This window comes from Palaemon carinicauda, chromosome 1, assembly GCF_036898095.1.
Source record: "Palaemon carinicauda isolate YSFRI2023 chromosome 1, ASM3689809v2, whole genome shotgun sequence".
Taxonomy (NCBI): Eukaryota; Metazoa; Arthropoda; class Malacostraca; order Decapoda; family Palaemonidae; genus Palaemon; species Palaemon carinicauda.
In genome coordinates, this window is record NC_090725.1 from 82,862,379 (window position 1) to 82,889,878 (window position 27,500).

Below are 27,500 nucleotides of genomic sequence, written 5' to 3' on the forward strand. Positions count from 1 at the left end.
GCATGAAAACGAAACTACTTTCTTTTCATGTAATATAGGCCTGATCCTTTTTTGCATTAATATGACACAAAATGATAGCACTTCCCAATCCATTGTTTGCATTTTCTTTGCTCTCACTATTGAAAGGTGAAACATTACTTTGTATCAGAATGTTGTATACAGTTCGTAATACAATCACGTTACTCTGCAGATTTTAAGCCTCAATTAGACAGAAATGGGGTAAACAAGTAGAATACGAAATGCTACGAAATAACAAAAGCATGGCTCAGAAATAGAGTTTATTACAACGAAGTGCAAGGAAAAAAAAAAAAAAAACACGCCCTAGAGCGATATCGCGTTACAAGTGATAGCGACTCTTGAAGGAGGCTAGTGTTCGTCCACATCAAATGTAATATGTAATAATGAGCGAGAATGAATCAGCGGCCATCGCTTGTCAAGGGGTCATTCACATACTGCGAAAGATGTATGAAGTGTTTTATAGCTTATTATACATCCGAAGGAAGGTCTGGTAGACATTAAAGTTGGCCGAAAAGTTCAAGACAGGTCGTCTGGATTATTTTGAGATGGTCTATGCATTTTTTTTTTCTTTTTTGTTTGCGTGCCTTTCATTTTAAAAGAGTTTGAACATCAGAAACTTTTTAAAGAGTTAACTCTGTTAGTGTGATTAAATCTCAATTAGTCTTTATTGTTATTTCGGCTACTGTTCCTTTGAGCCCACAGATAGTAGTCTGCCTTGAAGTCACATTGCAGGTCTCACACCACATCGCCAGAATTGGTTCTGTCGATAATAGTGCTACATTTTTGTGCAATTTTTCTTTCTGGGGTTTTCTTTTTTTTTTTTCCTTTACTTCTATATTTTGCAGTCTTATATTGGCTGGTCAACTTCCATCCTCTAATGTGTCATTGTAGAAAGACGTTATTTTTATTTTAAAATTGAATGGCTGTTGACATTTATTAAGCAGAATTCATAAATCCTTATTGTGTCACAATACTTTTGGCTTTATCTGTTCAAGGAGAGAAGAGGTTCTCCGATCAGTTTCAACGTGGAAGGCTATGGTTTGTTAGAAAGCATTCCTGTAAGTATGCCATTCTAAGGTGAAGAAACAATGATACTAACAAATGCAGCCGAGTATCTGTCAGTGCGTGAAAGTTTCTTGGTTTGGAATAACAGTAGACTAATCTCTATACGATTCAGTACTCATTATTTGAACATCATTGGTTACCATTATTTCGTTTATGCATTAACGACCGAACTGAAATAAAAAGGATTAGCTATTCAAGTTGAGAGTATTAAAAATACATTTCACAAAGATATAGAAATTAAGGACTACAGGAAAAAGAAAAATTTCCTAAGGCAGTGAGTGGTTTTAGATTGCCAGAACTTTCCAGTTAGAAATAGGCTCTTACAGTACTGCAGCCCGTAATGGCAGCAGTTTGCCTGTCCCTTTGGCCTTTGGATTGATACGAACACACACACACACACACATATATATATATATATATATATATATATATATATATATATATATATATATATGTGTGTGTGTGTGTGTGTATGTGCGTGTTTATAATTATTTATTCCTTCTTTCTTTTCAGTTTTTACCCATTTTTATGTGTGGTCGTTGGAAGTGAGTTAGAAGCGTACATTGAAAAAGGCTATTGCTCATGATTTTGGCAATTATTTCTTTCATGGCCAGATGTCCTTTTCACCACCAACCTTTACCAATTACCCGTGCTGAGGAGTTTTATGTTTATATATATATATGTATATAAAGTTTTATGTTTTATGTATGTATATATATATATATATATATATATATATATATATATATATATATAAATATGTACACACGCACACATACACACCCACACACATAAATATATATATATATATTATATATATATATAATATATATAGCAATTATTTTTTTCATGGCCAGATATCTTTCTTACCACCAACCTTACCAATTATCCACGCCGAGGAACAGCATTGAGTTTTATGTCTATATATATATATATATATATATATATATATATATATATATATATATATATATATATATATATACTGTATATATAAATATCATACATATATTATATATATAAAATGTATTATATACATCTTATAGGATAAATAGATATTATCTTTTTGGTGTCTAAAGATAGGAGACAGCATATCTGCATATAAATTGAACTGCAGTTATTTTTTTGGATTACCCGAAAATTGCATTTACGTTTTTTTCATTCAAAATTTGGTGTCGACATATATCAAGAATGACTTATATTCGCCACAATAGCGTTTACATTAAAGTTTTATTGCATCGTACGACCAATGTAGTCCTAACAAAGAATCACATAAAACGATGTCAGAAACACGTGTCGACACCAATTTTCGTCTGCGATTTTCAGACGCCACTAAGATATTTATTAATTGTAAACATCAAGTAACATGCCCAAGTACTGTATGTATATATATATATATATATATATATATATATATATATATGAATATATATATATATATATATATATATATATATATATATATATATATATATAATGTATGTGTTTATATATATATATATATATATATATATATATATACATATACATATACATATACATACATACATATAGACATTCATACATTTACAGCGTACTGGTGACTTTAAGAGCTATATGTATTTTTACACCTTACTCATAAGTTAAATTAAGAAAAAAGGTTAACGAGAGAAAGAGGAACTAACAATTGGGAGAAATACAAGCAAATGTAAAATTATATTTGGTAAAAATTTGAGTTAAGAAGAAATGTGAGCGTTCCTGGAATGAGCGGACATTTTATTATTATTATTCAGGGGCAACTATTCTATTTATTACCTTTTGAAACTACCCAAGGAAAAAGTTTTAATTCTAAGATTTAAATGATACAGAAGCATTTATCCTCAACGATAATGTAAAAGAAAGTAAGTGCTTATAATGCATAAATCCTCCAACTAAGTATGCCATTAGAGCAAAGTGGTAATGATCCTTAAACAAAATGTTGAGACGTTGTAGATTACAGGTAAGGCAAGGTGAACACACAACGAATGAATGCCTACATTGATACCAGGTCCAATAAACAACGCGAGATAATCATGGGAGAGCCTCAGAGATCCAGCAGCTAAAATTATAACCCGGCAATTTACTGTCCTTTACATTATATATAAAAGGGCAACTGAGTGATAAATGGCGGTAGTGTAAAACACTGGGTGACGGAGATTCCATTCTGCATAACAAAGGAACACTTGAGAGAGGAGTGAGTCCTCTTCATGAGGCTACGAGTTCAGAGGCCCTTCTTTGTCGAGGTGGGTATTCTTTATGAGGTGGAATGACAACGTTAAAGGTCAATGTCATTTACGAAACTTGAATGAAAAATATGAGTTTAATCGTGGTTATACTAAGTCTTTAGTTTAGGAGTGGTAATTAGGTTTAATTTTTCATTGTGCTAGAAATAATGGATGTGCCTCTCTCTCTCTCTCTCTCTCTCTCTCTCTCTCTCTCTCTCTCTCTCTCTCTCTCTCTCTCTCTCTCTCTGGATTTTTTATGATACTATAAGCACTCTACAGATTCTATATATATATATATATATATATATATATATATATATATATATATAATTATATATAATTTAATCTATTGCTGGTAGTGAATCCATTGATATTAAACTTGATGATGTTATCATACTCTACAAAGATAGTTTTGAAAAGCGGTTTTTTAAAATCCTTTAGGTGCACGCTTGTTTAAAGGCCTCTCATAAAAGACAGAGGCAACCAGAACAAAGCCCTAGAGACTAAACATATATACATATGATGAGCGCCTAGTCCCCCCCCCCTCTCTACTCAAGCTAGGACCAGGGAGGCCCAGGCAATGGCTGCTGATGAATTAGCAGGTAGACCTAGTGACACCCTAAACCCCCCCCCCCCCCATTTGTAGGTCACACGGATGGTAAGGTTGCAGACCCTGAGAAAAAAACTATCGTGTTTGAGCTGGACTCGAACCCAAGTCGGGCTAGCACCAGGCAGGAATTCTTCCAATAGGCCACAACAACCTTGGAGCCGATATTGTCCTTTGAGAGGAGGGTTTTATTTTTCATCTTGGGACAAGCAACCACAATTTAATTATGTAGTCCGTCTATTGAAGGCTGCATAAGTTGCATGCCATTAGTACATTACATGAAGGATTGATGAGATGTTACACAATTACTGCATCGGTTAGTATGAATATTCTTACATGGTCAATGCTGCTGGTGTACCTTACATGGTGAACTGTATGTTTTACTGAAAAATCTCTACAGCCTTTTTTTAAGCCCCTGGCTACACCCAGTTTTATACTTCTAATTTACCTTCTCTCTCTCATCCTTTATTCAATCTTACTTCCTAACCTGTTTAAATCCCAAAATCTTGGTACTTTTTTATTTGTTGTATTCTAGCTCTGCATGACCTACCAGACATCATTTCTGGACTAAATAGTCCAATGCCATACATCTATCTATTCAATTCCCAACTCCAGAATGAGGCATCATTGCCTTTCCTGTCTTTGTCAACTGTGAAGTCAATAAAACTAAATCACAGGTACTCCAAGGATCGTGAGACACCTTTTACTATACTGTATCTGTACAACCATAAGACGAGAGCGAGGCAGCTTACCAACATACTGAATGAAGTAAACATGCATATGAGAGAGTTATAGTTATTTTTCCAGCTTCTCCATTCTTATTTGTCCAGTTTGGAGGAGCAAGTACCTAGCGCATGAAAGATAGAATGCTGTTTCTACCAATCTTGAGGAAGATATTGATTATGGACAGAACTCCTCCAATGGAAACAATAGGCCGCTCTTCTAACATAAACCTTTACCAGACTGGTAAGGAGTGTGAGCCATTCAATTTTTATAATAATCAAGAAAGTTCCTAGCCCTCAATGTCTCACTATCTTATATTCTTGAAGAATTCCTAGCCTCCTTTGGTAACACTTCTGTTATTACCAGAATAAAATCAGTTCAGTCACGCTTTCAGATTGATTATGCTTTGCTGGAAGTGGTTGACTTACAAAGACAGTTCATCATGCAGAACAAAACAGAATTCAACCTTTTGAAGTAAGCATAATGTATTCGATGTCCTTCTCGGTATCAGGAATACACAGTGGCAACCATTAAGCATGGGCTGTAAAAGGTTTGTGATATAGTGTATTCTTTAATCCCAGGGTATGTTGTTAAGTTTGGAACCTTTCACATACAGATAGATGATCCGAGATAACTAGGAACACCGTCACATGAAAGTTGCCAAGCTAATTCACAATTTGAAGTAGGAGTTGCCAAATACAATAATGGGTATTTTTTATTTGTACAGAAATTCATGTCTGAAGTCTGAAACCATTGTGAAATAACGCAAGGGGACCGGGATTAAGTTTCAGACTCGAGTGAAACTCACATAATCTGGAAAATATTTCAACAAATGGTGAAAAGATGACAAAAATCAAAAGTTATCTATTTCTTCATTGAGTAAAGGTCTGAAACACATGGTGAGTATGATAGTTGTGGTAAAGGGTAAGATTAGTTCATAGAGGTTGTGGATCAATGCTATCATGAGTAAGCTGACACATTGCCACTCCTACTGTAGCATTACCTTGAAAATATCTGGACTTCTTTTTGTCAAGGAACCAGCCCTTACTAGATTCCAGTTCTTGGTGTAGTTTTCTTGGAAAGGCATAAGAAAACTAGCTAGATTCAGCACTTTATCTTTATTGATGTTTCAAAAATATTCAGTAAATTAATCCAGTTTCCAACAACAGTTGCTAGTCTTGACGTCATTCTTGACATGCAAAAGCTCTGCAGGTTAATTGTCCTTAAATTATAACTGATGTAGTACAGCTACTACCCCATACCCCTTATGATGCTATTTCACCAACCAGGGCAACCTTGGACAAATGTAACTGGATAAATCATGTATTTTACCGTTTTTACGATATATATATATATAATATATATATATATATATATATATATATATATATATATATATATATATTTATATATATATATATATTATATATATATATATATATATATATATATATATATATATATATATATACACACAGTATATATACACACCTACTTCACATCTGAAAAAGGAAAAAAATGTAATTTGTTGGTAATACTCAATAGTTACATCCGTCATTGGATCTTTGTATGCAGCGTTTATTAAAACACATATTAAACACTACTTTCGGACGAAACACGTTACCGAACTTGTTATATTTGATTTTTATGTTGAATACACGTAATTGATATACTTTAATGATGACAATTACACACACACACACATTATATATATATATGTATATATATAATTGTGTATATATATATATATATATATATATATATATATATATATATACATACATATATATATATATATATATATATATATATATACCATCACACACACACACATATATATATATATATTATATATGTGTGTGTGTATATAATATATATTTATGTGTATATATAATATATATATAACCTCACAATCCTGTCATTGGTCAGTTGCCAGGAAAAGCATCGGTGTTTGCACTCGGCTAGAGTACCAAGAGTGTTTACCGGACTGCTTGGTATAAGAAGTTCCAAAAGTACTTTTTATGTTCGCTCTGAGGTTTGCCATTTGCCGATACCAGCCATTTTACATCCATTTCCAGTGTGCATGTAACTTTGAAATCATTTTAGAAAATGTAATCTTGGAAGGTCTGTAGCCACATGTACGAGCTTTGAAATAATAGTTATGAGAGAAGGAAATAGCATGTTAACCCCAGATGAGTTTGTTTTCATTTAAAGGATATGACAGTTGAGCCACATGGACACACACACTCGCACTCACACTCACACTCACACATACACACACATTATATATATATATATATATATATATATATATATATATATGTGTGTGTATATATATATATATATATATATATATATATATATATATATATATATATACATACATACATACATATATATACAGTATATGTGGTTAATTTAATTCTTTTTCTGTATTGGATTTAGCTATTCTTTTATGAGAGTTATGGTTACTGAAAATCTCGATTTTTATTTTTTCAAATTTTTAGATTAGTCTCGCATATTTTCTGCTTGTGCCTATTCTTTGATAGACTGTTTCCGTGTCATAAGTTGCCTCTTTACTGCTTTATCAACATTTAGCCCGTTACTTGACGTATCAAATTTGAAAAATGTCTCCACATTTAATTAGCCCTGTATTTTGTTTTGTTTTGTCCATCCTTTAACTGGCAGGAAATGAGAGAGAGAGAGAGAGAGAGAGAGAGGAGAGAGAGAGAGAGAGAGAGAGAGAGAGAGAGAGAGAGAGTGAGACCCATAGGTAGGTCTTGAGGGAACTCTAAACGGCCAGACAAGTCGAACGCGACGGGGCTCATGCGCAACCCGGAATTCAAATTGGCTTATTACCACTTGAAGGAAGGGTGAACCTGTAGCTTGCGACGGCTCCCTGGGGAAGCCTACAACAGCAGCGCTACCGGGCATCAGGAAGGAGGAGGGAAGAGGAGGAGGAGAAAGGAGAGATGGACCGGATAGAGAGATCGCTGATGAGCCACTGTAAGTAACAGAGGAGAGTAAGTCCTTCGGGAAAGGTGGCAATGATGAGAGCTCGGGAAAGACGGCGGAAATTCATCTCAACGATGTTGAGTCATACAAAATAAGTTAAGCCAAAAGGCTAAATAATAAATTGAAGTATGATGTATTTAGGAACAATTTGTCATTTTGAAATAATACTAAAGTAACTGATATTCATCTTTTCGCGGAGAAAGATGTAGAAATTATGATTCTTCTATTGATACACTTTCATATCAAATCCATGGAAATTTAGAAACAAACGCAGCTTCTCTGATAGCTCCAGAAATGAGACAGTGATGCCAATAATGTAGTAGAGGGATAAAATAAAAATTTAAAAGACTAAAATTAGATGACAAGTGAATGGTTTATTGACGAATGGAAAATAAATCATAACGACTCTCTTATTTATAGTAAAAAATTAAATGATGAGTGACTGAATATAGATGCAAGTTTGTGATTATGCAATAAAGACTTATGCCGAAATATATTTTCTAGGTTTGTGGCTATCCTACTTAGTTATTCATCTCATATAAATTGTAAGTGACTGTTAATACGAAAACTTTTACCACCATATGAAAGAAAACTAGTCTGTGAGATGAGTTTCAGATAACGAGCAATTCATTTGCAAACATTATTTATCAGAACGAGACTGAATGATGCCAAATAATTTGTTTAAAGATTGCCACTTAATCATCTAAATATTTCCTAAGATTATTTGTAATTGTTAAATTGATGTGAAGATTTATCAGGTAAACAGTCATTTAGCAACAATTTTGAAGATAAAATATTAAACTGAGGCGTTTTTTGACAATGATTAGAAAATGTTAATATTTATAGTTCATTATAGAACAAGTCTTTCGTTAATGCAGATTACAATTTTGACGGTAAACACGTTAATGGTAGGCTTTTTGTCTCGAACAAAAGGTAATTGTTAGAAGATTACTTATACTGTGAACAAAATACCCCGCTAAATAAATTTGTACAGTTATTTTCTAACTTTTAGCTTGTATATGATTATTACTGATGGCTACTCTTCCCCATTGGCAAGTATTTTGATAATCAGTATTAGTTGAGTTTACCAACGACGTATACTATTTCTTGCCCCAATCTTCAGAAATGCATTGCATGCATAAAGTCAAGAAACAAATATCTGGATAATAAAGTACAGTATACTTATGTCTTATTCATCATATGAACCTTCAAACAGAGGGAACCCTCAGGGGAGTGTACTGGGCCCAATCTTATTCTGTATCTATACTATTGGTCTGTCGAAAATACTACAAAGGCAGAGAAGGAAGTTCAAACTATTTGCAGATGATACACAATTTTACTTCTCCATAGATGATATAGACAACACTACTGAAACTCTAAACCGAATTCTTTCCAGTGTTAGGGAATGGATGACAATCAAACAACTAAAATTGGATGAAAAAAACTCAGTTTATGGTAGTTGGAAATAAAAACAGCGTAAGATACTTGGGTGACATTCTCTTGACGGTAACTTATCTTTCAATACCCAACTGACTAATGTAGTAAAAACTGCTGGTTTTCATCGTAGAAATATTGCTTTTATAAAGAAGTACCTGGAGAACATTCTGTGAAGAAACTTGTGAAAAACTTTGTTATTACCAGGATTGAATACTGAAACTCCAACTACAGTACTACAATTTACCAAAAGTGCAACTTAAGAAATTACAAAACATAATAAAATAGAGGAGCAAGACTGATAAAAGGTGTCTCACCCGAGAAATGATCACTCATACATTAATTGATTTACACTGGGTGCCTATTAAAGCGAGAATTGAGATTAAAGTATGTACAATAACCCATCAAGTAATCAGAACCGGACGTCCAAAATATCTTAGAGAATTGCCACATATTGTGCAGCCAACAAATCGTGTTGACACGAGAATAGTTGCAGATGGTTTCAAATGATTGGAACCTAGATATATGTCTACTGTAGGGCCTAGCCCTAGAGGCTTTGAATATGCCGCCCCAAGACTATACAATAAGCACCCACTAGACATCCGAAAGACTGAAGATATTAAGGCTTTCAAGAGAAAACTGAAGACTCTTGTTCTGTAAGTGCTTCGATATTGTGGTTTTGACAATAAACAAGCAATATGCGGTGTGAAATGTTGAACGCTTTGGAACGAACAGGATAAAATGACTGTGAAGGTCCTGTAGAGAGTAGGGTCCCCCTGCTGTATAAGACCAGAATAGCAGCCCTTAAAGTAACGTAAAGTATGTGTCTTACTAAATTGTAAGATATAGACATTTGTAAATATTGCCGGTTAACGTTTAAGAAAAATAGGTAACGCTCATTAAGGATGATTTGGTTCTGGGAAATCTGTGACTTGGAACTCATAAGTGTCTGTTTTGCAAGTTTAATGGTGCTGTTAGTTTACTCCACCTTACGAATGCGGGTAAGATCTCCAAGAAATATTCTTACCAGGGGCCTAGTCCTACCAATGGTACCAACGCATAGTACCTAAATTAGAATAGATCATGAAATGTTTAGTGCTGCATGCCTGTAATCATGGTGTGCAAAGTACTATCACTCTTTCGTTTAACCTTTCGAAGCTGTTCTGAATGTTCATTGATATGTTTTCTGAAACATGATTATTAGACCGTTGAATGACTTTTGACTTTTTTTATATATTGACGAAAATCATATTTGGTCGCAAAGTTTTTTTTTATACAAAGTTGAAATGCTGCATGGACAATGGCTCCTTAGTCCTGTTGAGATTTGGTGCCATATTTATTTTAATATCTAAAATACATTATTACTGATATAATAAGTGTAATATATTCTAATAAAACACGTGCTTCCCTGCCCCCAACTTGATATCGTGGTTCTGGAATGTTGAAGAACCCTTCATGTATTACATAAGAACCATTGAAAATCATTAGATTCAACGTACGGGCAAAATATATGTATGGGAGGCAGAACAGTGAAAGCTTAGAGTTATATTAGTGGTGTTAATCAAGAAGATTAGAAATTAAAAACAAAGGTGGGCTGAAGTAGTCATGGGAAGACCAAGATATATCAATTAGCAATAGGATTTTTTAAAAAAGTTTTTGAAGTCAATACTGGTTAATTACTGTTGGATCTGGTTTTTTAGTTTAAGGATTATCATTATTAGCATTACAATTTATCTAAACTGCCATCCAAGCTCAAGAAAGCAATATAGTACAAGCCTAAGAGCCTCCATGAGAAAAACACAGGTCTCCAAAAATATGGAATGACTTAACATACCAATTAATTTTGAAAGTGAAGAAGAAACAAACTGGGCATGAATTATTATTATTATTATTATTATTATTATTATTATTATTATTATTACTTGCTAAGCTACAACCCTAGTTGGAAAAGCAGGATGCCATAAGCCCAGGGACCTCAACAGGGAAAATAGCTCAGTGAGGAAAGGAAAAATAAAATATTTTAAGAATAGCAACATTATTAAAATAAATAATTCCTATATAATCTATAAAAACTTTAACAAAACAAGAAAGAGAGAAGTTAGATAGAATAGCGTGCCCGAATGTACCCTCAAGCAAGAGAACTCTTAACCCAAGACAGTGGAAGACCATGGTACAGAGGCTATGGCACTACCCAAGACTAGAGAACAATTGTTTGGTTTTGGAGTGTCCTCCTAGAAGAGCTGCTTACCATAGCTAAAGAGTCTCTTCTACCCTTATCAAGAGGAAAGTAGCCAGTAAACAATTACAATGCAGTAGTTAACCACTTGAGAGAGAAAAACTTGTTTGGTAATCTCAGTGTTATTAGGTGTATGAGGAGAGAGGAGAACCTGTAAAGAATATGCCAGACTATAAGGTGTATGTGTAGGCAAAGGGAAAATGAATCGTAATCAGAGATAAAGATCCAATGTAGTACTGGCTGGCCAGTCAAAGGACCCCATAACTCTCTAGTGGTAGTATCTCAACGGGTGGCTGGTGCCCTGGCCAACCTACTACCAAGAAATTCAAATGAGCTGTATTTAGTTAAAGAAACTTATTTGTATGGATTTAACTTCATCCTCTATAACTTGCATCATTCGTTAATGATTACTTTGTCCTTGGATTAACTAACCACAGATCTACACTTAGGAGCTAGGATGCAAAGAGAGTAGCATTATTATCATAGGCAATAATCCTCTTTTCAAGGCCAGCCACGTTATCGGCATCTCGACTATATAATAAAAGGCAAGCGTTTGTCATACTATATTATATATATATATATATATATATATATATCTTTCCGGTCACGCTCAGGGCATTGTTAGACGTATAATTAATCGGGGTACCCAGAGAGGTACGGTGTGTGTGCGTAGGCTTGTATATATCCAAATATTTAGCTTTCAATTTTGACCGGTCTCGTATACTAGTTTGATATAAAAAGTAAAGTCAAGAAGTCTACCTGGAAGAATATCAGTTTACATATATGTATTCACTGTGGTGCCTATCAATCATTAGTCTTTGCAATTCACTGTTTAAAGATTAATACTAATGCTAAGAAAAAACCTACTGGCTCCCATCTATTTAAATTTGATAAAAATGCCCTCATGATTGACAGGGCCAAAGGCATGACTAGAATGAAAACCAATCATACATACTTCATGAACAGAATCAAGGTTTTTCCATACCATGCTGGAAATTTAAAGGAAAGCATCAAGTCCCAAAGCCATTGCGAAAGTCAAACTGCAAAGCAGGGAGCTGAAGATTACTTTCAGCATTTTCATTTAAACGTTTTACATCGAAATTAAAAAAAATTATAAGAAAGCTATGGGAGTTATAAAAGCTGGGCTGGCAAATATTTCGATAAATCTTTTAATTAAAGAATACAATATCATTATTAGCCTTCTTTAGAATATTTAGATTTAAAGATAAACGGTTAAGATTGGTAATAAACGAAACCGTGATGGGAAAATCTCTGTTATGAACTTTTCGACCACCAAACAAACACGAAAATGCTAGTTCTTGTAGGGCTAGAGATTTCCTTAATACAATCATTTAATTGTGTTGAATTTTTAACGTTAATGCGAATGTATCAAGCAAAGCCTTCGGAGCCTGGGTGGCGTTTGAACAACTTTGGCATATGCTTGACTCTCTCTCTCTCTCTCTCTCTCTCTCTCTCTCTCTCTCTCTCTCTCTCTCTCTCTCTCTCTCTCTCATATGATGATTAAATGTTATTATATACATAAATACATAGCCTTGATTATATTTATAGCATCTGCTGTATCTGTATAAAGAGCAATACACATGCAGAAGTAAAAAAAAATTCCTATGGTTTTGAAGTATTAAATGCATGGTACAAAGCTGAACGCAAAGTATTCATGAGAATTGCTTACAATAAATTAGTATACATCAATTGCGAGATTAAGTCAATAAATTTGCTTTATCTCAGCAGTGAAAAGGGGGTTTATTGCCTACAATTCATTCAATTATATTTATGGGAACCTTGATAAGATTGATGACATAATGAAGTGAACAAGCTGCAGCCGTGTGTTCAGCAGGCTCGTGATGCATGTTGGTTGGGCTCAAACGAAATATCGTCATGACGCTATCTTAATAAAACACAATAAACGGATAAGTAAAATAAAGAGTACGGGACTTGTTTAGAATTATTTTTAATTTTATGAATTTATTCATTTTAGATTCAGCCAATTCTATTATCAACCAAAGTTTTATGTTTTCTTGTATATATGCTCCGTAGAATAGTGAAATTTGCAAGAATTTATATTCGAAAAAGTACGTTGAAATTGTGTGGGGAAATGATTATTACATTTACTGTAAATAGAATTGTTTTATTTCTTCAGTCGTCTTGAAAAAAAAGTTGAAAAACTTAAATTACAAGCATGAGACTCGGCAGTCTGTGGGGCATTGTCTTGCGTATAGTTTTCATATTGCATGTCCATAGAGGAACCCTCGAACGTTAGTCTAATTCAGAAATCTCAAGTTTTACGTCGATGGCTTGGAACTAGAAGCTTATTGTAACAAATAATTGAGGCATTCAAATCTTGTAATGGGTCACGCTACTGTGAAGCTCCTGAAATTAAGGTTAAGAAAGGGAGACGAGCGAGCGAAAGACGGAGGGCAATCAGTAGTTTATCTTCGCCATGGACTTGGGATCCAGTCCACCTGTGAAGCCGCAAAGACAAGAGAACATCGCTGGTTTAAATGGGTTTGCGTGGGCATCTACGTAAACCAATCAAGCGACCCATCCATCCCACGCGCAGGTAAATTGGGGGTTAGCGGGGATTAGAGGGGTAAACGTTAAGTGGGGGTAAGTTTCGTGACGTCACAGAGCTCCATTGGCCCGCGAAAGAGTACCATTCAGCATTAGCTTGCTTTGCAAAAGTTCAGTTTTCTTCATTATCCCGTTGAAAATAACATTTCTATTTCAGAAAAAAATTAATATTATAAGCTATTTTGATGACTAAATTTCGTTACAAAATACTTCCTGTGAGAAAGTTTTTAAGGAAAATGGTTTAAAAAGTCGCATATCAGAAAAGAACAAATATTATCCAAATCCTTTATGGAAATATTGTTTCACCAAATGTACAATTAAGCAATGTGCATGCATATTTAGATACATTTCTAAACTAATCGTTTACTAATGACTCAAAACTAAATCTTAAAAATATCTATTAAAATAAAGTTGTACAAACACATAATAGAAATAAGTGATCATGATTATTACATTTTACAATCTTCTAACTTTAATAGTTATTTTCCTTGCAGAAGTTATTTCTTTTAGGTAATATTATTATTCTAAAAATATTTCGTCAACGAACAAAATAAGTGACTAAAAGTGGTAATCCCATTTTATTAGGAATATCTAATGCTATTTTTTACTACTCTGTGATAACTTTTATTTTTTTTTTTTTTTTCAATATTCTTTATCGGATCAGTAAATTCTTTTGATGCCTTCACTAATTCCTTATTTGCTGAGCTAATTATACCTGCCCACGAATCGTCCCCCTTTAATACAGATTTGTGCATTAGGGAAACTTGAGGGCAATGGAACCGGCGAAACAGTCTAGACCTTTCTATTTTGCATCATCCATATGTCCAATTATCAACTTCCCCTATACTTTTGTAACATCATTTCCTTCACCGTCGCATTCATCGGGCAGACAAAATATCATCGCATATAGCCTTAGATCACGTTGTAGCGATTTTTCATCTTTATCTTGAGAGAGAGAGAGAGAGAGAGAGAGAGAGAGAGAGAGAGAGAGAGAGAGAGAGAGAGAGAGAGAGAGAGAGAGAGAATTATTATCAAGAATATAAAAGGTTCTAGCTGTTAAGTTATTTATTTTGCAATTGGGATCTGTATTATATTTTGACCTTATAAGGTAACTGTCTTTCTCTAATAGATACTATTTAACTGTATCTAACGCTAGGTGCTGATAGCAGACTTCCATTTATCCCAAAAAGGTAAGGAAATGTTCAAGTCCATCTTGATTCATTCTATAAGTCAATAAAATGATTTATTAAATATAATTTTCTCCTTTTTAACAATATTGGCAAAGATTCACAAGAAACTGCCAATCGTATTTGGAATGAATAAAGACAATTATTTCCCATTAGCTTCAATGATTTTACTCGGTGTCTTGCAATTGATGAAATCATCCTGATTTTGTAAGATCAACCCGTATTAATTTCTGAACATCTTTGTATCGTACGGAACTCCAGAGATAAATTGACTTATTTCTTCCCAATGCTTATCTAAAAATAATCTTTTGCTACAGAAATATTTAAGCGATTTCGTAATTGTTTCTAATATCAATTGTACAGCTAATTTTACATTCATACGCTGAAAGCCACTGACATTTATAAGTTTCTCCAAATTTATGTGATATTTTCAGATCACTTTTACATTATAAGTTCCCTTAGCGAAGAGCAGTGGACAAAATCACCGTCACTTTGCTGAAAGCCATTATCAAAGAAATTGTTTCTTATTAGTCTCATGAGATGTGGAGCATCAGCAAAGACACAAACAACGCGATCGGTGATGCTGGATTTTCAATCATCGAATTATGCACAATTATGCTTAGAGATTTCCATAGACTACCGTTGGTAGGACATAGGTCGTTAAATATAAACATTACAGGAAAACTCGCTAGTTCTATCTAAATGATAGTATAATTTTTAGAGCACAAAGAGTATCTGAATCTTAGTCATAACTACATTTTTAGGCAATGCTGCCTTCATCAAATCATTAGGTGGAAACATGCTCAAAATTATTTGTGATTTGTCCTTAAATAATTTGATAACGGTCTTTAAAATTTATGGTTCGACATCCAACATATACTAACACAACTATTTAACGTAGAAATGGAAGAAAGATTGAAATATTGAACATCAGCTTCCTTGTAAGCAAACTGTAAAATAGTAAATACCGGAAAACAAAGGCTGGTAAATCAGACCACGGGGCGGTGTGACGTCATCAATAACCGCATGGCTAGCCTGCGCAGTAGAGAACACAGTTTGGGCCGCTGATGGGTAGACCTTGTATTCTATAGACCTTGCATCCATCTATCTACCGTCAACTAGAAAAAAGGGACGTAAGTTATTACGGTCAGAAAGACGAGAATCCTTCTCTCTTGGGAGAGAAGAAACCCTTTAAGATGTTTATACGTCGGGTACTTTCTCACTATGTCCCACATTCGTTTATGTGTGCCGCCACCGAATTACCTTTGAATCTTAGTTAGACTTTTAAAGATGAAAAGTGTTAGATTTTCAGGAGTCTGGCGTTGGGTGTTCAATAGCGGCTAGAATAATGAGTATATGGGAATAGAAAATTGCTGTAAATTTGTTGGAACATTATGTACATACACAGATATATATATATATATATATATATATATATATATATATATATATATATATATATATATATATATATATGTATATACAGTATATATATACATATGTATATATATTATATATATACATATATATATATCTATATATATATTTTTATATTTATATTATACATGTATGTTATGTGTATGTAGGCTACATAACTGTGAGGTTTTATTTTCAAGACAATCTTGCAGTTAGGTTTTGGTGGCTTTTCTTGATAGGTGAAATTGTATATAAACTTAATAAGTTCGAATCTCTTTTCAATATATTTCGTAATTTAAGACACCATGTTAAATATATATATATATATATATATATATATATATATATATATATTTATATATATATATATATATATATATATATATATATAGGGTATATATATATATATATATATATATATATATATATATATATATTTATATACACACACAAACACACAAAGTCAAGCCTCGTTATTCGCTATAGTTAGGTTACAGACAGTCGTGATAAGAGGAATTTTCGCTAATAAATACTACACTAGTGTGGGCTAACTCCTAACCTACAAAGTCACTGCCCCTTGCCAGGAGCAGGTGCCCAAGCTGATGATTAACACAGTAAATACTGCCTAATATTGTTTTAATTTGGTTTCTACAACAGTTTATAATCATATGTACAGTGTACAGTACATTTGCACACTTATACTGGACACAGATAGGTTACAGTACAGTATTGTGCTAAGGTAAAGTTTACCGAGTCGTCATCAGCCTCGTACTGTTTCTGTATAACTAAAGTTGTTCCTATCTAATATTACTGTACTGTAACCTAATACTCGCTGATACTCTAGTGTATATTACTGTAATATATGTACTGTAATATTACTACATTACGGCTTAACTGTACTTACTGTAAGTGTTCGGTGCTTTCGTTCAAGACTCATAGCCTACATCGCTACACTACGGGCTGCAAGATTGCAAGAGCCCGTGTCTGGCCAAAAGGGCCAGGCAATCTTCAACAACATACATCGCTACTTTAGAAGCATGACAACATCTTATGTGTTGTCTCTTGCGCATTATGTTATCTCTACTTTCGTAAACAGAAGTACAGCTTATTTTATAAACTAAAAACTTGAATATATCGACAATAATTGTTTTTTTTAAATAAATAAACAAAAACTGTGCATTCGATTATTTTTCAACAGCTGGTCTCTCTCTCTCTCTCTCTCTCTCTCTCTCTCTCTCTCTCTCTCTCTCTCTCTCTCTCTCTCTCTCTCTCTCTCTCTCTAATATTCGATTTTGTTTCAGAAGCATTCTAGAAAATTACGATTATTTGAATAGTTAATTGAGCTTTAATAAAACATTTATTTATTTGGGTGCCGTGATCAGATCAGCTGATCTGATCACGGCACCCAAAATACTTAGATTGATAAAATACACCCAAAATTTAAAACAAAAGCATAAAATTGTTTTATTAAAGCACAATTAATTATTTAGATAATCGTAATTTTCTAAAATGTAATAATGCTTCCGAAACGAAATAGAATATTTAGAGAGAGAGAGAGTGAGAGAGAGAGAGAGAGAGAGAGAGAGAGAGAGAGAGAGAGAGAGAGAGAGAGAGAGAGAGAGAGATATTAGTTCTCTCTTATTCGATGTCAGATGCCAGTAAACTTTAAATCATTCATATAATCTCTCTCTCTCTCTCTCTCCTCTCTCTCTCTCTCTCTCTCTCTCTCTCTCTCTCTTTCTCTCTCTCTCTCTCTCTCTCTCTCTCTCTCTCTCTCTCTCTCTCTCTCTCTGTAATAATAAGTGAAATCTTTGTTTCTTTTGCTAAATCTCTACTGAGGCTTTATAATCCAGCCCCACAGAGCTAAAAACTATAAAATATCGTACATCGGCGACATGAATGAAACTCCGGTTAACGTTATGCGATTCAACTAACTGTACAAGTAAATAAAATATGAGAGAAGCATTCCAAATAAAACTAGGAATTAATATGCTAATTGGAAAATGATAGATCAAGTAATAACTTTTTCTTCAAGTAAATATGAAATATCCTTCTGTAGCATGCCCTAATAATAAGGGAGTTGTTTGATCCAAAAATTAAGGTTGACGACGGACTAGGCAGGGTTGATCAGCTGATTTGAATTTAAACAATGCATAAGATTATAATTCGCAATGTTATTAATTATAAATACGATACTAAAATGTGATTATTACATGCATTATTATTGGATACAGTTGAGTGAAATGCCAGGGAGAGAGAAGGATGAAACAATGTAACAAAGAGACGAGATGGGGAGGAGGTAGCGAAGTTCCTTGCACATTACCTCCGCCAGATCTACGCTAATTCAAATAAATTAGCGAAATCAATGAATTTAGGAAATGCGAGGAGAAGGATCTGTCATACTTCTTTAATCAATTTTCTATCTTACACGTGTTTTGAAATATTAAGTAATCTTTTGCCCTTGAAATTCTTACACTTGCCTTTATCATATTGACCTTTGTACAGCAGGAGAATTATTGCTTTTATACATTCTTTTGGAACTTCTCCCTCATCCAGGCATACTTTACAAAACCTGGTCAGCCACTCAATCACATACTCACTGTCCCACTGCAGCTTCTCACTTTCATTTTCGTCAACTTCTTGTGTGTTTCCTTCCTTCAACCTTCTAATTTTTCTAAAATCTTCAACTGCCATTTTCATAAGCGTTCCCACTCTCTGCAATAACCCTTTTAAGTCTAGCAACACTTTCTCTGCTTCGCCTTCTTCACATTCCGTAATATAACCTTAAAATTACTCTCCCAATAACCCAGGAATTCATTCATGTTACACAGTTTTTCTTGACCACCCATTTTTATGCTCATTAACATCTTTCCTATGCATAGTCTTTCCCTAACAACAAATTTCTAATTCAACTCTCCCTTTGAGCTTGTAACTGTTGGTCATTTCCTCTCTCCCTTTATCCTTGACTACCCTATCCTTCTTTTGTGGCTATGCCTGCTTTTCTTTTTTATGCAAAACCAAATAAAATATTTTTTTTCCTTCACTATATGGTAGATGATCATTCTTTCTGGTGGTCCATGGTAAGCACAATTTTACCCACCTAGGATGCAGAGAATATATAATTGCATCATCACCTCTGCATAAAAATGTCACCAAATACCTAGGGGCATGAGTTTTATGAAACCTATACCCGGTTTCATTACAGAAAAAAAGAGCCAAAGAGAAAAATATGCTAAGTATTGGTACTTTTAATTTGGAAGATGTGGTTCAAATGTAAAAATATATGATGGCTGACTATTACAATGATAGAAAGTTAAGTGTGTCTGGGTTTGACAAAAATTGTAAGGAAACGAAGGAGATACCACTTGAAGTAGGAAGAATAATATGGTAATAGGGGGAAGAGTGTAAATACTGTATGTTAGTTTAAAGATTATATTGGTAAAACTTGATCTATGGAGGGGCCAATCTTGACATAGTGAGTGTTTATAGCCCAGGAATAGAAGCAAGATTTTTGTCTAGTACGAATTATGTACTTGGCTGTGTTGGAGAACATAAAGGTGGTTTTTCTTGCAGATATAAATATGAAGGTAGGTGATAGATTTAGAAATTATTCGACTAAAAAATTATTCGACTTCTAGTTCAGAATCTTTGCGTCCTTCAGCAATTCCTAAATTTCAGAATCATGACCACTATACCTCCTCTTCATCAAGTTGATCTAAACCATTTTTTTCATACTTCTGCTATTATTCCCAGATCATCTTCTAAATATACCTTTCCCAATACTTTTAACTGAAAATGCAAATCGTACTAACACTCGAAATCGTCAGCATAAGCAAGAAACTTAAATGCCTAAATAGAACAGGTTTGACACACTTGAAAATGTCTGAATAAGCCTAAAGAGGTTCCTTAAAAAGTCGTCATACAAGAAGGTTCATTTGCTGACTGACCAAATCAAAATTGTTGCAGGAAAAGAAACATTGCCTCCACTCTCAGCCTCTGATTCTGAATCCTACATAATTATTAATCAAGCTGCTAAGTATGTGGTCAAGGTCGAGGCCCATAAGATTCCTTATGATATTATAGTAGCTGAAGGAGACTGCTGGATACACTTAGAAGAATGCAAATGCAGAATGAAGCTTTCAAGACAAAGGGGCAACAAAAGCACGACAGCTACATCACCTCTGCCCTGTGGTCACGAGGCCCCTTCCAGTACAACTTCACCATCCTCACAGCAACAAGCAAAGCTCTCTGCACACCAGAACAACTTACAGCAGCAACCGAAAATGCAATCAACAGCACCTACCCCCCCCCCCCTAACATCTACTACACTGATGGATCACTTGACCGAGAAATCCCTGCAGCAGCACAAGCAGTGTTTCTTCATCAGGCTACAGGGGAAACTGGAGGCTTTCCAACCACGCCTCCACCCTGCAAACAGAGCTAGTGGCGATTGCCAAAGCCCTAGAACACTAGGCTAGTCTACCTGGAGGAAATACAATAATCCACACGGATTTGAGAGGAGCCATTCTGGCTCTCAGTAGCTATCAATCCACCGAAAACAGCTACCCAATCATAGCGATACAGTATCTAGCCTTAGCTCACCAAAGCAACAACAGGGAGATCATCCTGAATTGCATTCCAAGTCACACTGGAATCACTGGCAATGACGAGGCTAATCACCTGGCCAAGTCTGCCCTGATGTGCCAGACAGTCAGTATCACACTTCAACCTTCACTGAAAATCATCAAGAATCAAATGATAACCTTTTACAACATGGTAAAGACAAGTGAAGTAAGGCGAGCCTTCCTTGATGGCGAATGGTACATCAAAGCAACTTACCTAATCCCGCATCCTCTTGCAAGAAATATTCCTCGCCAAGTTGCAGTTATTTTTTTGCAGACTGCGACTGGGGTATCTGTGCAATTGGCAAATCATCATCGACAACGACGAGGACGAAGCAGCACAACAGAGACTGGAAAGACCGGCCAACAACTGTCAGCAACTGACAGATGAACCTCTGCAACAATATGTGTTGCATTGTCCAGAAACAAGCATACTAAGAATCTAGCAAACACCTGGGGGCTTCGTGGTCTTGATATGGTGATAAATACCGTGTTTGGTAGAAACCGTGGGTGTTTGGCGAAGTTCTGAATGGAAGACTAGGGTACAATGTGAGGAAGTTGGTGTAGGCATCCATGGGTGCGTTGTGACGAGTGAGGTTGGAGGGGCCTGGTTGGAGAGGTGTTAACGAGTAAAAGTCTGCATTGACTAGCCGTCAGTGAGCGACATCAACCAGAAGGTGGTAATGTGAGAGGAAATCTGCGATGAGGATTGGCAATGTTACTTTGGCAACGAGAAATTTCCAGTGATATTTGGCGCTTCCAAACGATAATGTGAGGTTCTTGTAACCGTAGGTGGGTATCGCAGATCCATTGGCAGCAACCAGTCGGATGTCGGCAGATTTAGACAGACTATGTCGTGTCCAGGAGAGTGTCCTCAGCAGAAAAAAATAGTGACTGAGGAGGCTACCACTACAGGCAAAGGCCTACTTACAGGTTTTTTTTTGCCACTAAGAACAGTTCACACATTTCATCTCAGCCGTCTCGAATCTGGAGTGGTAGTAGCACAACTGCGGCCAACGGGCGTCAGTAAGTGGCTGTAGAGGTCGTTGGTCGGGGCATGAGTGAGTGAGGGGTGGTGGGCAGCTTTGTCACCACTCAGGCACATCACGGGGTTGCTGTCTGTGTCCTACCGCATTCACGTCAACTTTGGTCGATGTTGAATACTAGTTCTCTTCATCAGGAATGGAGGCGTTGATGGAGGTCTTGAAGGTGGTAAAGTGGCTGTCCATGAGGGCGTCCACTTTGGTCATCAGGTCCTTCATGGGCAAGATATCAACACTGGGTATGGTAGCCCGTACAGATTCGGCTAAGCGTTGTACCCAAAGGGCACGAAGTAGGTTCACCTCACGAGGAGAGCCGTCTACGGAAGGCTGCAGGCAAGCAATACTGGTCATTTCCCTGATGGCTGGCGAGGGCGAGTACTGCTCCAGGAGGTATGTTTTAAGGACTTCGTACGCTATTGGGGTGTCACCTTGCTCGCAAAGCCAGTTGGAGATTTTCGGGAAATTGTCCTTGGGGATCGTCGCTAGATCATAGCTTGCATAGGTGTTTGACTGAGGCACGCCCTTGATGCGAAACTAGAACTGGACTTCGTCCGTTGGCGAAAAGCGGCATTTTCATTGAGGAGGCGTGTGTCAAATAGGCAGGTTCAGTGAGCAGTATCTTCAAACAATAGGGCACAGCAGTGAGGGGAAGGCAGGAGGGAGCGAGTCACTCCTGTGGTCACCAATTTTGTGAGAGGGCCCTTAGGTTGTAACTGATAGGCGAGGTGAATGCTACTAACTTTATTTCAACAGATCATGACTTTATATACAAACCGTTCTAAGGAAGAATGTCACTAAAACTCAAACTAGGTAATTCAGGAACAGGCTGGCCTAAACAGGTTATCAGTGCAGGGGAGAGTGATATATGAAAAAAACAGAAATACCGTTACAGTGTATGTGTGTGTGAAACACATTCCGTACAATTAGTCATGAGCCTTTTGTGAAGGTGTATGATGCAGCAAATCTTTAAGAAGTTTTCAGCTCGGAAGTTCATCGACAGTCATTGGAAATGAAAGAATCAGTGATCGTCTTGTTTTACACCCCCCAAACACACACCCGCATCTATATTTATATAATATATATCAAATTTATATTTATAGGGTATATTGTGTGTTTGCGTGGTTGAACATGTTGAAGGAAATATACAGTAGATGAAAAGTAAAATACCTATCCTTAAAATGAATGGAACTAAACAGTGTTTTTGAATTTCAAACGTTATTTGTTGAGTGAGACGAGGCAGCAGACATTAATACTGGACGTGTTTTGTGAGTAACACAAAAGTAATATCTGTCAAAAAGAGTTGAAGAGAGACATTTGAATGGAATTTAAGTTCACCCAAGCTGTTGATTAAAATACGTCAAGATGGTGTGCGGAGTCTCTCTCTCTCTCTCTCTCTCTCTCTCTCTCTCTCTCTCTCTCTCACACACACACACACATATATATATATATATATATACATATATATATATATATATATATATATATATATATATATATATATATATTATATGTTTGTAGCATATACAGTATATAAAGGAAATAAGGAAATAAATAAATAAATGATGAGAACAAATTAACAATAAATCATTCTAAAAACAGTAACAACGTCAAAGCAGATATGTCATATATAAACTATAAAAAGACTTATATCAGCCTGTTCATCATAAAAACATTTGCTGCAACTTTGAACTTTTGAGGTTCTACTGATTCAACTACCCGATTAGGAAGGTCATTCCACAACTTGGTCACAGCTGGAATAAAACTTTTAGAATACTGTGAAGTATTGAGCCTCATGATGGAGAAGGCCTGGCTATTAGAATTAACTGCCTGCCTATTATTACGAACAGGATGGAATTGTCCAGGAAGATCTGAATGTAAAGGATGGTCAGAGTTATGAAAAATCTTATGCAACATGCATAATAATCTAATTGAACGACGGTGTCAAAGATTGATATCTAGATCAGGAATAAGAAATTTGATAGACCGTAAGTTTCTGTCCAACAAATTAAGATGAGAATCAGCAGCTAAAGACCAGACAGGAGAACAATACTCAAAACAAGGTAGAATGAAAGAATTAAAACACTTCTACTGAATAGATTGATCACCAAAAATCTTGAAAGATTTTCTCAAGCCAATTTTTTGTGCAATTGAAGAAGACACAGACCTAATGTGTTTCTCAAAAGTAAATTTGCTGTCGAGAATCACACCTAAAATTTTAAAAGAGTCGTATAAAGTTAAAGAAACATTATCAATACTGATATCCGGATGTTGAGGAGCCACTGTCCTTGACCAACTTACAATCATACTTTGAGTTTTGTTAAGATTCAACTTCGTACCCCATAATTTGCACCATGCACTAATTTTAGTTAGATCTCTATCAAGGGATTCAGCAACCCCAGATGTACATTCAGGGGATGCAATTGATGCAAAGATAGTAGCTTCATCTGCATATGCAACAAGCTTGTTTTCTAGGCTAAACCACATCATGTGTACTATATAGTATGAAAAGTAATGGGACAAGAACACTAGCCTGTGGAACACCAGATATCACATTCGTATACTCACTATGGTGCCCATCAACAGCTACTCTTTGAGATCTATTGCTTAAAAAATCAGTAATAATGCTAAGAAACGATCCACCCACTCCCAACTGTTTGAGTTTGAAAACAAGGGTCTCATGATAAACACGTTTAAAGGCAGCACTAAAATCAAGGCCAATCATACGAACTTCCTGACCACGATCAAGGGATTTCTGTACAGCATTGGAGATTGTAAGAAGGGCATCACATGCTCCAAGTCCTTTAGGAAAACCTAATGTCCTTAGTAAGGTTTAGAGTGAATGGAAATCAGAGAGATGTAGTAATGAATATATAGATATTAGTAAGCCTACGGAAGGAATCAAATTGTAGTTTTTCCTTTTAGGGGTTTGAAATATTATAACAGAGGATGGCAAATGTCAATGGAAGTTAAGATGGGGCACGTGTTAGGAACAAGTTTTAAACAGTTGTTGTGTACTATTTGTGTAGTAGATGTGGCGTAAGAAGAATTAAAATGAGGTCAGGGGTGGGTTACATGAAAAAAGGGGTAGGAAAAAAATGGTTAAAGTAAGTTGATGGTAGATCATATTCCCATCCTGCCTTCAAATGTTTACAAACTTTAAAGACTTTTCAATAAATGATGGGAAATAAAGAAAATAGGATGTTTAAGCTATGGAATAAAGCTATTACACTTCCTTAGAAAGGTATTCTTTTATTACGTAATACGTAACATGTAATTTTGATATTAATCTGTGCAGTTAAGAAAGGAGCGAGTATATTTTGATATAGACCCTTCTACAGTATCATCATTATCATTATCATTATAATTACTTGCTAAGAAACAACCCTAGTTCTAAAAACATGATGCTATAGGCCCAGGGGCTCCAACAGGGAAAATAGCTCAGTGAGGAAAGGAAATAAGGAAAAATGAAATATTTTAAAAACAGTAACAATATTGAAATAAATATTTCCTGTACAAACTATAGAAAACTTGGTGCTATTATAGTATGTTATCTACCGTATGCTATCTACCTCAAAGTATGTTATCTACCGTCAATGTTAATCCTCCTGTTTGATGAGGATTATCAAACAGATTACTTACCACCAGTATGTTATCCTAATTGGACTTTAATGATACTTTAATAATATTTATTGGAAGGATAACATGGATGCATAATTATAAACAGTTTGTAGGTTAGGTTAGGTTGGGTTAGACTATGTTAGGACATGGGTGCATAATTATAAGCAGTTTGTAAGTTAGGTTAGGCTGGGTTGAGTTAGGTTAGGTTAGGTTGGGTTATCAAGTCGGTATTGATCCTCCTTATTAGAGGCGGATTAGCAAGTAGACCGTATCCTTAGGGACTGATGGTAGGTATCATACTATAGTCAGAGAGGGGTGGTAGATAGCAAAATCGGCGGTAGATAGCAAAATTGGCGGTAGATAGCATACTATAATAGCACTGAAAACTTTAACAGAACAAGAGGAAGAGAAATAAGAAAGTGGAAGACCATGGTACAGAGGCCATGGCACTACCCAAGACCCGAGAACAATGGTTTGATTTAGGAGTGTCCTCCTAGAAGAGCTGCTTATCATAGCTAAAGGGTCTCTTCTACTCTTACCAAGAGGAAAGTAACCCCTGAGCAATGAGGAATTGTTGGGTAATCTCAGTGTTGTCAGGTGTATGAGGACAGAGGAGAATGTCCAAAGAGTATTCAGTGTATATGTAGGCAAAAGGAAACTGAACCGTAACCAGAGAGAAGGATCCAATGTAGTACTGTCTGGCCAGTCAAAGGACCACTTACCTCTCTAGCGGTATAAGTATAGTCAAAATTCTAGTTCTGTAATTCTGTTCTCCCAATCAACACTGCCAAGAAGGTATGTTATTTTGATTGGAAACGATCTTTTTCCAGTGGAAACTTGCTGAAACTACACAAGCTAGTATGTTGACTTCTCTAATTGTACCATAGTGGATAAAGCTATACCCTTTGAACCCATAACTGTACTGATTTTAAACCCTCAACTCTACCTCTAATTACATTTCCTTGCTTTTATCTTCCTGTCCAACCTCAACCTTTACCTCATATGGCTACTACTACTATTTTTTCTTTGTAATGCATGGGCACTGAATGGCGTCCCAGGTCACAGTGCTGGGTCTAATATCTCAACTTGATAAAGCCAATCCAATGGAGGTATAAAGAGAATGGAGGGCAGAAAGTGTGGAAGTATAAAAGGCTGCAACATGAACATTGTCAAGGAGGTGAAATACTGTAGTATTTTTCAGGATTAGAAGTAAAGAAAAGGTGCTATACATTAGCCGTATAGTGGAGTGGGTTTGGAATGTGAGGTGTTTATTAAATTGTTCTAGGTTTGAGAATTAAAAAAAAGGATCATTACCTATCCATCAGTAATGTTAATGGAAGACTTCATCGTCTTTGGATAGATTTTCAGGGTTGACAGAGGAAATTAAGGGATTTGAAATAATTCTAAACACAATGGCAACAGCAGTAACCTAAGGAAATGTTTATAGAAGATCAGCAAAATTGGAGTCTTAAAACAGAAGAATTAGGAAATTCAAAGTACGCAGCTCTTCACAAATATAGGTGCACTGTTCACTTTAGCAGAAATAAATGCAAGCATCACTTGGTACTCTGGTTTCAAGAACGATGACGAATAATGGTGTTCAACGGAACAGAGCATGAGTAACGATGAAATATATTTGTGGAATGTGACGATTGAGGAGGAAGTCTTTCTACACTGGTTATTC